Consider the following 12,620-nt stretch of genomic DNA (forward strand, 5'->3'; position numbering starts at 1 on the left):
CTTTATTATGTTGAGGTATGTTCCCTCTAATCCTACTTTGTTGAGGATTTTTATCAAGAATGGATGTTGCACTTTGTCAAATGTTTTTTCTGCATTTATTGAGAGAATGAATCATATGGTTCTTATCCTTTTTCTTATTAATGTAGTATATCACATTGTTGATTTACAAATATTGAACAACCCTTGCAGCCGAGGAATAAATCCCACTTGATCGTGGTGAATGATCATTTTAATGTACTGTTGGATTCTATTTGCTACTATTTTGTTGAGAATTTTTGCATCCATGTTCATCAGGGATATGGGCCTGTAGTTCTCTTTTTTAGTGGACTCTTTGTCTGGTTTTGGAATCAGGGTAATGCTGGCCTCATAGAATGAGTTTGGAAGTTTCCCTTCCATTTCTATTTTTTTAGAATAGTTTGAGAAGAATAGGTATTAACTCTTCTTTAGCGTATGTTCTGCTGAAGCAAGCACAGGTGTTAACTCTTCTTTAAATGTTTGCTAGAATTCCTTTGTAAAGCCATCTGGCCCTGCACTTTTGCTTGTTGGGAGATTTTTGATTACTTATTCAATTTCTTTGCTGGTTATTAGTCTGTTCAAGTTTTCTATTTCTTCCTATTTCAGTTTTGGTAGTTTATATGTTTCTAGGAATTTGTCTATTTCTTCCAGATTGTCCCATTTGTTAGGATATAATTTTTCAAAATATTCTCTTATAATTGTTTGTATTTCTGTAGTGTTGGTTGTGATTTCTCCTCTCTCATTTGTGATTTTATTTACTTGGGTCCTTTCTCTTCTTTTGATAAATCTGGCTAGGAGTTTATCAATTTTATTGATTTTTTCAAAGAACCAGCTCCCAGCCCTTGGTTTCATTGATCTCTTCTGTTTTTGTTTCTATGTCATTTATTTCTGCTCTAATCTTTATTATTTCCCTTCTTCTGCTGGCTTTAAGCTTCATTTGTTGTTCTTTTAATAGCTCCTTTAGGTGTAAGGTTAGGTTGTTTGAGATTCTTCTTGCTTCTTGAGGTAGGCCTGTATTGCTATATACTTCCTTCTTATGACTGTTTTTGCTGCATCCCAAAAGTTTTGGACCATAGTGTTTTCATTTTCATTTGTTTCCATGTAATTTTAATTTCCTGGTTGACCCATTCACTCTTTAGTAGCATGTCTTTAACCTCCATGTATTTGTGGTCTTTCCATATTTTTTCTCGTGGTTGACTTCAATCTTCATAGTGTTGTGGTCAGAAAATATACATGGTATAATCTCAATCTTTTTGTACTCATTGAAGCCTGATTTGTGACCCAGTATGTTATCTATTCTGGAGAATGTCCCATTTCAAGTCCTCAATGCACTTGAAAAGAGTATGTATTCTGCTGCTTTAGGATGAAATGTTCTGACATATCTGTTAAGTCCATCTGGTCCAGTGTGTCATTCAAAGCCATTGTTTCCTTGTTGATTTTTTGCTTAGATGATCTATCTATTGATGTAAGTGGAGTGTTAAATTCCCCTACTATTATTGTATTATTATCAAAGAGTTCCTTTATATTTCTTATTGTTTTATACAAGTGGGTGCTCCCAAGTTAGGGGAATAAATATTTACAATTGTTAGATTTTCTTGTTGGACAGTTCCCTTTATTATGATATAACGCCCTTCTTCATCTCTTGTTACAGTATTTGTTTTAAAATCTACTTTGTCTGATAGAAGTATTGCTACTCTGGCTTTCTTTTGCTGTCCATTTGCATGATAAATGTTTTTCCATCCCCTCACTTTGAATCTGCAGGTATCTTTAGGTCTAAAATTTGTCTCTTGTAGGCAGCACATAGAGGGGTCTTATTTTTTATCCATTCTGACACCCTATGTCTTTTAATTGGAGTGTTTAGTCCATTTACCTTCAGAGTAATTGTTGATAGGTATGTATTTAGTGGCATTTTATTACTTCTTTTGTCATTGTTTCTGAAGATTTTCTCTGTTCCTTTCTAGTCTTTCTCACTTTTGGTCTTTTCTTCCACTCAAAGAATCCCCTTTAATTTTTCTTCAAGGCTGGTTTAGTGGTCACAAACTCCTTTAGTTTTTGTTTGTCTGGGAAACTCTTTACCTACAAGAGAGTCACTTTAGATATAAGGACATGCATAGGTTGAAAGTGAAAGTTTGTAAAAAGATATGCCCATGCAAATGGTAGGCCAAAAAGAACTTTGTGACAATACTAAAATAGAAAAAAATAGACCTTAATTCAAAAACCATTATGAGACAAACAAGGATGTAATATATTGGTAGAGGGGTCAATTCATCAAGAAGTTATAATAATTATACACACCAATCAACAGAGCCCCCAAATATGTGAAGCAAACAGTGATAGAAGTGGAAAATAGTTCAACAATGGTAGTTGGAGACTGCAATATCACACTTTCAATAATGAATAGAACATCGAGGGGGGTGGAGCAAGATGGCAGAGGAGTAGGAGACCTGGAGTTCATCTGGTCTCAGGAATTCAGTTGGATAGGGATCAAACCATTCTGAACACCTACGAACTCAACAGGAGATCGAAGAAAAGAAGAGCAACAACTCTCTGAACAGAAAAGCGACCACTTTCTGGAAGGTAGGACATGCGGAGAAGTGAATCCGAGGCAATATTCAGGAGGATAGACGGTGGGGGAGGGGGCCTTCGTCGGCCACTTCTGGCAAGTGATAGAGCAGCGGAGCACAAAATCGGAACTTTTAGAAGTTGGCTCCGGGGTGCCTGGGTGGCTCAGATGGTTGGGCGTCTGCCTTCGGCTCAGGTCATGATCCCAGCGTCCTGGGATCGAGTCCCGCATCGGGCTCCTTGCTCAGGAGGGAGTCTGCTTCTCCCTCTCCCTCTGCCTCTTCCCCTGTTGTTCTCTCTCTCTCTCTCTCTCTCGCAAGTGAATAAGTAAAATCTTAAAAAGCAAAACAAAACAAAAGTTGGCTCCGAGGGACATCGCTCCAGTGGCTAAGCGGGGAGTGGAACCCTCGTGGGACAGTGTGGTCTCAGGACCCTCGGGGTCACAGAAAGACTGGGGGTGCCTGAGTGCGGCAGAGCTCCCAGGTATCTGAGCGGGGAAGCCGGCTACAGAGATGGAGCCGAGACGCAGGCTCTCAGCTCGGGGTTGTTATAAACTGTGATCAGCAACACAGTCGGGCCACTGCTCTTCCAGCAGCGACCCAACAAGCGACAGATCCGGGGAGACTCCCCTTCCTCCCCCGGGAGGAGTGGCGCGGGAGTGCACCACAGAGATCTGCTGGGTTTGGAGACTCCACACCGAGTCAGGTGCCAGAGATAGAAACGCTCGGGCACAGGCCGGGTGAGCACGGAGTGCAGCCGGAGACCGGGGACACGGGAGTGACTGAGTGCTTTTCTCTGGGGGCTCACTGAAGAGTGGGGCCCCAAGTTCTCAGCTCCTCCAGGGTGGAGATTGGGAGGCCACCATTTTCACTCTCGTCCTCCAAAACTGTACGCAAAGCTTGCAGGGAACAAAAGCTCCCGAGAGCAAACCCGAGCAGATTACTTAGCCCGGACCCGGCAAGGGCGGGGCAATTCCGCCTCCGGCAAAGACATTTGGGAACCACGGCAACAGGCCCCTCCCCCAGAAGATCAGCAAGAACAGCCAGCCAAGACCAAGTTTACCGATCAATGAGAACGGCAGAACTCCAGCGCTAGGGGAATACTGCACATAGAATTCATGGCTTTTTTACCATAATTCATTAGTCTTTCAAAGTTAATTTTTTTTAACTTTTTTTTTTGAATTTTCTTTTTCCCTTTTTCAACCAACATATTATCAATCCCTTTTTTAAAAAACATTTTTATTTTTCATTTTTAGAGTCATATTCTATCCCTTCATAGTAGTTACCTTTATTTTTTGGCATATATATATATATATATATGTATATATATATATATATATATATATAAGTTGTTCTCTCTTTAAAATTTTGAGATACAGTTTCTTCTAACAGATCAAAATATACCCTATATCTCTAGTGTATGGCTTTGTTCTAGTCTCCTGCCTGATCACATTCTCTCCCCTTTTTATTTATTTGTCTCTTTTTTTTTAATCCTCTTCTTTCTTTTTTCAAACAACGTATCTTATCAATTCCTTTTATAAATTTTTTATAGTTTTCATTTTTACAGTCATATTCCATCCCTTCATCATATCAACCCTTATTTTTGTACATATATAAGTTTTTCTTTCTTTAAAATTTTGGGAGGCACTTTCTCCTAACAGACCAAAATACACCCAGAATCTAGTGTGTGGCACTGATCTATGCACCAGCCTGATCATATTTGATCATATTCTGTTTTTTTTGTTTTGTTCTGCTTTTGTTTGTTTTTATCTTTTTCTTTTTCTTTTTTTCTTTCTTTTTTCGTTCTTTCCCTTTCTTTTCCCCTGGTTTCAGGTCTTTTCTGCTTTGTTTAGAGTATATATCCTGGCGACCTTGTTACCCTGTTAGCATTTTGTTCTCTCATTCATCTGTTCTCCTCTGGACAAAATGACAACATGGAAAATATCACCTAAACAAAAAGAACAAGAGGTAGTACCAACTGCCAGGGACCTACTCAATACTGACATTAGTACGATGTCGGACCTAGAGTTCAGAATCATGATTTTAAAGATACTACTGGGCTTGAAAAAGCATGGAAGTTATTAGAGAAACCCTTTCTGGAGAAATAAAAGAACTAAAATCTAACCAAGTCGAAATCAAAAAGGCTATTAATGAGGTGCAATCAAAAATAGGGGTGCTAACTGCTAGGATAAATGAGGCAGAAGAGAGAATCAGCTATATAGAAGACCAAATGATGGAAAATAAAGAAGCTGAGAAAAAGAGAGATAAACAACTACAGGATCACGAGGGCAGAATTCGAGAGATAAGCGATACGATAAGACGAAACATTAGAATAATTGGGATCCCAGAAGAAGAAGAAAGAGAGAGAGGGGCAGAGGGTATATTGGTGCAAATTATAGCAGAGAACTTCCCTAATGTGGGGAAGGAAACAGGCATCAAAATCCAGGAGGCACAGAGAACCCCTCTCAAAATCAATAAAAATAGGTCAACACCCTTACATCTAATAGGGAAACTTATAAGTCTCAGAGACAAAGAGAAAATCCTGAAAGCAGCTCAGGAGAAGAGATATGTACCCTATAATGGTAGAAACATTAGACTGGCAACAGACCTATCCACAGAGACCTGGCAGGCCAGAAAGGACTGGCATGATATCGTCAGAGCACTAAACGAGAAAAATATGCAGCCAAGAATACTATATCCCGCTAGGCTGTCACTGAAAATAGGAGAGACAAAAAGCTTCCAGGACAAACAAAAACTAAAGGAATTTGAAACACGAAACCAGGCCTACAAGAAATATTGAAAGGGGTCCTCTAAGCAAAGAGAGAGCCTAAAAGCAGCATAGACCAGAAAGGAACACAGACAATATACAGTAACAGTCACCTTACAGGCAATACAATGGCACTAAATTCATATCTTTCAATAGTTACCCTGAATGTTAATGGGCTCAATGGCCAAATCAAAAGACACAGGCTATCAGATTGGATTAAAAAACAAGACCCATCAATATGCTGTCTGCAAGAGACTCATTTTAGACCCAAAGACACCCCCAGATTGAAAGTGAGGGGGTGGAAAACCATTCACCATGCTAATGGACACCAAAAGAAAGCTGGGGTGGCAATCCTTATATCAGACAAATTAGATTTTAAACCAAAGACTGTAATAAGAGATGAGGAAGGACACTATATCCTACTTAAAGGGTCTATCCAACAAGAAGATCTAACAATTGTAAATATCTATGCCCTAAACATGGGAGCAGCCAATTATATAAGGCAATTAATAACAAAAGCAAAGAAACACATTGACAACAATACAATAATAGTGGGGGACTTTAACACCCCCCTGACTGAAATGGACAGATCGTCTAAGCAAAAGATCAACAAGGAAATAAAGACTTTAAATGACACCCTGGCCCAAATGGACTTCACAGACATATTCAGAACATTCTATCCCAAAGCAACGGAATACACATTCTTCTCTAGTGCCCATGGAACATTCTCCAGAATTGATCACATCCTAGGTCACAAATCAGGTCTCAACCGGTACCAAAAGATTGGAATTATTCCCTGCATCTTTTCAGACCACAATGCTTTGAAACTAGAACTCAATCACAAGAGGAAAGTCGGAAAGAACTCAAATACATGGAGGCTAAAGAGCATCCTACTAAAGAATGCATGGGTCAACCAGGAAATTAAAGAAGAATTAAAAAAATTCATGGAAACCAATGAAAATGAAAACACAACTGTTCAAAATCTTTGGGATGCAGCAAAGTCAGTCCTGAGAGGAAAGTATATAGCAATACAAGCCTTTCTCAAGAAACAAGAAAGGTCTCAAATACACGAACTAACCCTAACCTAAAGGAGCTAGAGAGAAACAGCAAATAAAGCCTAAACCCAGCAGGAGAAGAGAAATCATAAAAATCAAAGCGGAAATCAATGAAATAGAAACCAAAGAACAGTAGAACAGATCAGCGAAACTAGGAGCTGGTTCTTTGAAAGAATTAACAAGATTGATAAAACCCTGGCCAGACTCATCAAAAAGAAAAGAGAAATGACCCAAATCAACAAAATCATGAATGAAAGAGGAGAGATCACAACCAACACCAAAGAAATACAAACAATTCTAAGAACATATTATGAGCAACTCTATGCCAGCAAATTAGATAACCTGGAAGAAATGGATGCATTCCTAGAGATGTATCAACTACCAAAATTGAACCAGGAAGAAATAGAAAACCTGAACAGACCTATAACCACTAAGGAAATTGAAGCAGTCATCAAAAATCTCCCAACAAACAAAAGCCCAGGGCCAGATGGCTTCCCACGGGATTCTACCAAATATTTAAAGAAGAATTAATACCTATTCTTCTGAAACTGTTCCTAAAAATAGAAATGGAAGGAAAACTTCCAAACTCGTTTTATGAGGTCACCATTACCTTGATCCCCAGACCAAAGACCCCAACACAAAGGAGAATTACAGACCAATATCCTTGATGAACATGGATGCAAAAATTCTCACCAAAATACTAGCCAATAGGATCCAACAGTACATTGAAAGGATTATTCACCAGGACCAAGTGGGATTTATCCCTGGGCTGCAAGGTTGGTTCAACATCCGCAAATCAATCAACGTGATACAATACATTAACAAAAGAAATAACAAGAATCATATGATCCTCTCAATAGATGCAGAAAAAGCATTTGACAAAGTACAGGATCCTTTCTTGATCAAAACTCTTCAGAGTATAGGGATAGAGGGTACATACCTCAATATCATAAAAGCCATCTATGAAAATCCTACAGCGAATATCATTCTCAATGGGGAAAAACTGAGAGCTTTCCCCCCAAGGTCAGGAACGCGGCAGGGATGTCCATTCTCACCACTGCTATTCAACATAGTATTAGAAGTCCTAGCCACAGCAATCAAACAAAAAGAAATCAAAGGCATCCAAATCAGCAAAGAGGAAGTCAAACTCTCACTGTTTGCAGATACGACGCTTTATGTGGAAAACCCAAAAGACTCCACCCCAAAACTGCTAGAACTCATACAGGAATTCAGTAAAGTGGCAGGATATAAAATCAATGCACAGAAATCAGTGGCATTCCTCTACACCAACAAGACAGAAGAGAGAGAAATGAAGGAGTCGATCCCATTTACAATTGCACCCAAAACCATAAAATACCTAGGAATAAATCTAACCAAAGAGGGAAAGGATCTGTACTCAGAAAACTATAAAATACTCGTGAAAGAAATTGAGGAAGACACAAAGAAATGGAAAAACGTTCCATGCTCATCGATTGGAAGAACAAACATTGTGAAGATGTCAATGCTACCTAGAGCAATCTACACATTCAATGCAATCCCCATCAAAATACCATCCACTTTTCTCAAAGAAATGGAACAAATAATCCTAAAATTTGTATGGAACCAGAAGAGACCCAGAATAGCCAGAGGAATACTGAAAAAGAAAAGCAAAGCTAGTGGCATCACAATTCTGGACTTCCAGCTCTATTACAAAGCTGTCATCATCAAGACAGTATGGTACTGGCACAAAAACAGACACATAGATCAATGGAACAGAAGAGAGAGCCCAGAAATGGACCCTCAACTCTATGGTCAACTCATCTTTGACAAAGCAGGAAAGAATGTGCAATGGAAAAAAGACAGTCTCTTCAACAAATGGTGTTGGGAAAATTGGACAGCCCCATGCAGAAGAATGAAACTGGACCATTTCCTTACACCACACACAAAAATAGACTCAAAATGGGTGAAAGACCTAAATGTGAGACAGGAGTTCATCAAAATCCTGAAGGAGAACACAGGCAGCAACCTCTTCGACCTCAGCCGCAGCAACCTCTTCCTAGAAACATCGCCAAAGGCAAGGGAAGCCAGGGCAAAAATGAACTATTGGGACTTCATCAAGATAAAAAGCTTTTGCACAGCAAAAGAAACAGTCCACAAAACCAAAAGACAACCGACAGAATGGGAGAAAATATTTGCAAATGACATATCAGATAAAGGGCTAGTATCCAAAATCTATAATGAACTTATCAACCCAAAGAACAAATAATCCAATCAAGAAATGGGCAGAAGACATGAACAGACATTTTTTCCAAAGAAGACATCCAAATGGCCAACAGACACATGAAAAAGTGCTCAACATCGCTCGGCATCAGGGAAATCCAAATCAAAACCTCAATGAGATACCACCTCAAACCAGTCAGAATGGCTAAAATTAACAAGTCAGGAAACGACAGATGTTGGTGGGGATGCGGAGAAAGGGGAACCCTCCTACACTGTTGGTGGGAATGCAAGCTGTTGCAGCCACTCTGGAAAACAGTATGGAGTTTCCTCAAAACGTTGAAAATAGAGCTACCATACAACCCAGGAATTGCACTACTGGGTATTTACCGCAAAGATACAAATGTAGGGATCCAAAGGGGTACGTGCACCCAGATGTTTATAGCAGCAATGTCCACAATAGCCAAACTGTGGAAAGAGCCAAGATGTCCATCGACCGATGAATGGATAAAGAAGATGTGGTATATATATATATATATATATGTATACAAGGGAATATTATGCAGCCATCAAAAGGAATGAGATCTTGCCATTTGCAATGACGTGTGGACGGAACTGGAGGGTGTTATGCTGAGTGAAATAAGTCAATCAGAGAAAGACATATATCATATGACCTCACCAATATGAGGAATTCTTAATCTCAGGAAACAAACTGAGGGTTGCTGGAGCGGGGGTGGGGTGGGAGGGATGGGGTGGCTGGGTGATAGACATTGGGGAGGGTATGTGCTATGGTGAGTGCTGTGAATTGTGTAAGACTGTTGAATCACAGATCTGTACCTCTGAAACAAATAATGCAGTATATGTTAAGAAAAAAAAAAAAGAAGAAGATAGCAGGAGGGGAAGAATGAAGGGGGGGAAATCGGAGGGGGAGATGAACCATGAGAGACAATGGATTCTGAAAAACAAACTGAGGGTTCTAGAGGGGAGGGGGGTCAAGGGATGGGTTAGCCTGGTGATGGGTATTAAAGAGGGCACGTTCTGTGTGGAGCACTGGGTGTTATGCACAAACAATGAATCATGGAACACTACATCAAAAACTAATGATGTAATGTATGGTGATTACCATAACAATAAAAAAATTTAAAGGGGAAAAAAAAAGTAAGGGAGAAATGGAAGGAGGAATTTGATACATTATCAACATCCATGATCTAAGGGCCAGGCTTTTGCTTAGGTCTTGTTCTGTCACTGAGTGTGGAGGGGGTGTACCTCAGCTCAAATTGTCTATCTACACTGGGTTTCAGTTTTTTACCTACAAATAAAATTTATCTCTAAAGAAAAAAAAATAATGAATAGAACATCTAAACAGAAGACCAATAAGGAAATAGAACAACATTGTAAACCAACTAGACCTAACAGACATATATAGGACATTCCACCCAATAATAGCAGAATACACATTCTACTGAAGTGCACAGGGAACATTCTCCAAGAGAGACCATACATTAGGCAATAAAAAATCCTACCAGCTTGTTTAACCATTTACCCATTGAATGATGACTAAATTGTTTCCAACTTTTTTGGTTATTATGAATAAAGCTGCTATGAAGATTCATGTCTAAGTTTTTGTATAAACACAAGTTTTTAATTCTCCTGGGTAAGTGCTCAAGATTGCAACTACTGAGTCATATAGTTGTTTCACTGGGTTTTATAAGAAAATGCCAAATTGTCATTCACAATGGTTAGAACATTTTATATCCCACCAGCAATTTATGAGTAATCCTGTTTCCCCGCATTCTTTTTTAAAAAGTTTATTTAAGTAATCTTTTATCCAACAAGGGGCTCAAACTCACAACCCCTAAATCGAGTCACAGGCTCTTCCAACTGAGCCAGCCAGGTGCCCCTTTCCCTTCATTCTTGGCAGCATTTGGTGTTGTCACTATTTTTATTTTAGTCATTCTAATATGTGTGTGGTGGTATCTCATGGTGAGTTTAATTTGCAATTCCCTAGTGGCTAATGATATTAAACATCTTTTCATGTGCAGTATTTGCCACCTGTAGATTCTCTTCAGGGAACTGTGTCTCGCCCATTTCTAATTGAATTTTTTCTTTTCTGCTGAGTTTTGAGAACTCTTTATGTATTCTGGATAATAGTCCTTTGTCAGATTTGTAGTTCACAGATATTTTCTCTAAGCCTGTAGCTTGTCTTTTCACCCTTTTAACAGGGTCTTTTTTGGAAAAAGTGTTACTAATTTTGAGGAAGTCCAATTTATCAATTTTTTTCTTATATAGTCATGCTTTTGGTGTCAAGGGTAAGAATTTTTTGCCCAGTCCTAGGTCCTAAAGTGTTTTTTTTTTCTATTTTTTTCCCTAAAGTTTTACAGTGATCCATTTTGATTTAATTTTTGTGAAAGGTGTGACGTTTAGGTTGAGTTACATTTTTTTAACCTATGGATGTCCAATTGCCCCAGCTCCATCTCTTAAAAAGGTTACCCTTTTTCCACTGAATTGCTTTCGCATTTTGTAAAAAATCGGTTGGGTATGTATGTCTGGGTCTTTTTCTGGATTTTCTATTCTGTTCCATTGATCTACATGGCTATCCCTCTGCTGCCAATACACAAGGTCTTGATTACTGGTTATTTTTTAAAAGCTCTATACTAATTCTAATGTGCTGTGAGGACTGGGAACCACTGCTGGAGCCAGAAAAATGGTTTGAAGAGACTAACTAGTGTGATTATCTTTTACAGTTTGGAGAAATACAGTGAAAAGCAGTCTGTACTTAGAAGCAAAAGACCTGTGTTTTGTAGTCTTAGTGAATGAGTATGTGGCTAGGTGATCTGGCCAAATCTTTTAGCCTGAGTCTCAATTTTCTCATCAATGCAACTGGGATGCTAATACATATTTAGTCTACCCTTCTGGTATGCCTTTGAATAGAAAAGGAAATATAGAGTCTGTAAGCTTTAGACTGAAGCCAGTAAACAAATACAAAGGGTTATTATTTGAAAAAAAAAAAAAAAAAGGAAAATGACATCCGGAGAGATTAAGGTCTTTCTTACCCAAAGTCACCTTCTATTTTATTTGGTGGCATTAGCTAGGAAATTTCAAGTTATTCAACATATATGTACAGAGCACATTCTGCCAGACACTGTGAAAAGTCCCTGGGACACAAACACAAAAAGACACAGTCCCTGTCCTTAAGAATCTTCCTGTTTAATGGGGACATATACCATTTTTCAAAAGTTAAGTGAATTAAAATTAAATTTGTGTTAAGAACTCCTTTAGAATTCCAGGGACCTTCCAGGTCGATGGATTCATAGGGCAATAAATCATTGTTCTGACATCTCTGTTAAGTCACCAGCTATACTCTTAGACTTTCACGGGATTTTGCATGCTGATTTTGTAGAGACAAAAGGAAAGAGGGACGGTTTCCCTGGAAAGAACTAAAAACAATCTTAGGCTCACGTGCTTGCAACTCCTTCCAAGCTCTTCTCATCCCCATTCCAAAATTTCATTGCCATCCATTTATTAAAACAAAACAAAAACATTCCATGGAGCCAATTCAGAGTCCGATATTGTGAATAAAAAATGCATTTGCCTACCTCAAGTGGTGCAGCACCTGTAGAAAGAGGGCAATCCCAAGGGTCAGCCTACTTCTTCTGTGTGCTTCCAGGTCTCATTTTACAAACTGATTTCAGCCCAGGTCTGTCTGTAATGCAAATGCATATGGAGTAGCTTTAACAAGTTAGAGGAAGACTGGATATGCAACATTCCTCTAAAACAGCCTGAGAAAATCTCCCTTGGAGAATAAAGGCTAGTATTACAGAATCATTTTTAGTATTATTAAATGTTATTTGGTGTTTAGAGTTGAAGGCATGAGAATAAAACAAAACACACGATAGCAAAACAATGCTCCAGCACAACAAAATCAGAACCCAGTTCCCAGATTCCCAGCTGGAGAGAGGCTCAGAAGTAATTGCCAAGTTCTAGCCCAGCCATTGGCGAGGCTCTGCTGCCCCCAGGTGGCTGAAG

General features: G+C 39.0%; 1 long non-coding RNA gene across 1 annotated transcript in view; it reads right to left on the reverse strand.

Moving 5' to 3' along the window:
* Window positions 1-12,620, reverse strand: part of LOC114206499 (uncharacterized) — a 60,551-nt gene that overhangs the window by 43,024 nt on the left and 4,907 nt on the right. The window contains exon 2 of the long non-coding RNA XR_003608643.2: window positions 12,191-12,297. This is a non-coding gene — a long non-coding RNA (uncharacterized LOC114206499). The remainder of the gene's footprint in view (window positions 1-12,190; window positions 12,298-12,620) is intronic.

Source organism: Eumetopias jubatus, unplaced genomic scaffold (assembly GCF_037043125.1).
Source record: "Eumetopias jubatus isolate StellerSeaLion01/CBP00866 unplaced genomic scaffold, mEumJub1_p1.0 scaffold_7, whole genome shotgun sequence".
In the NCBI taxonomy this organism is placed as follows: domain Eukaryota; kingdom Metazoa; phylum Chordata; class Mammalia; order Carnivora; family Otariidae; genus Eumetopias; species Eumetopias jubatus.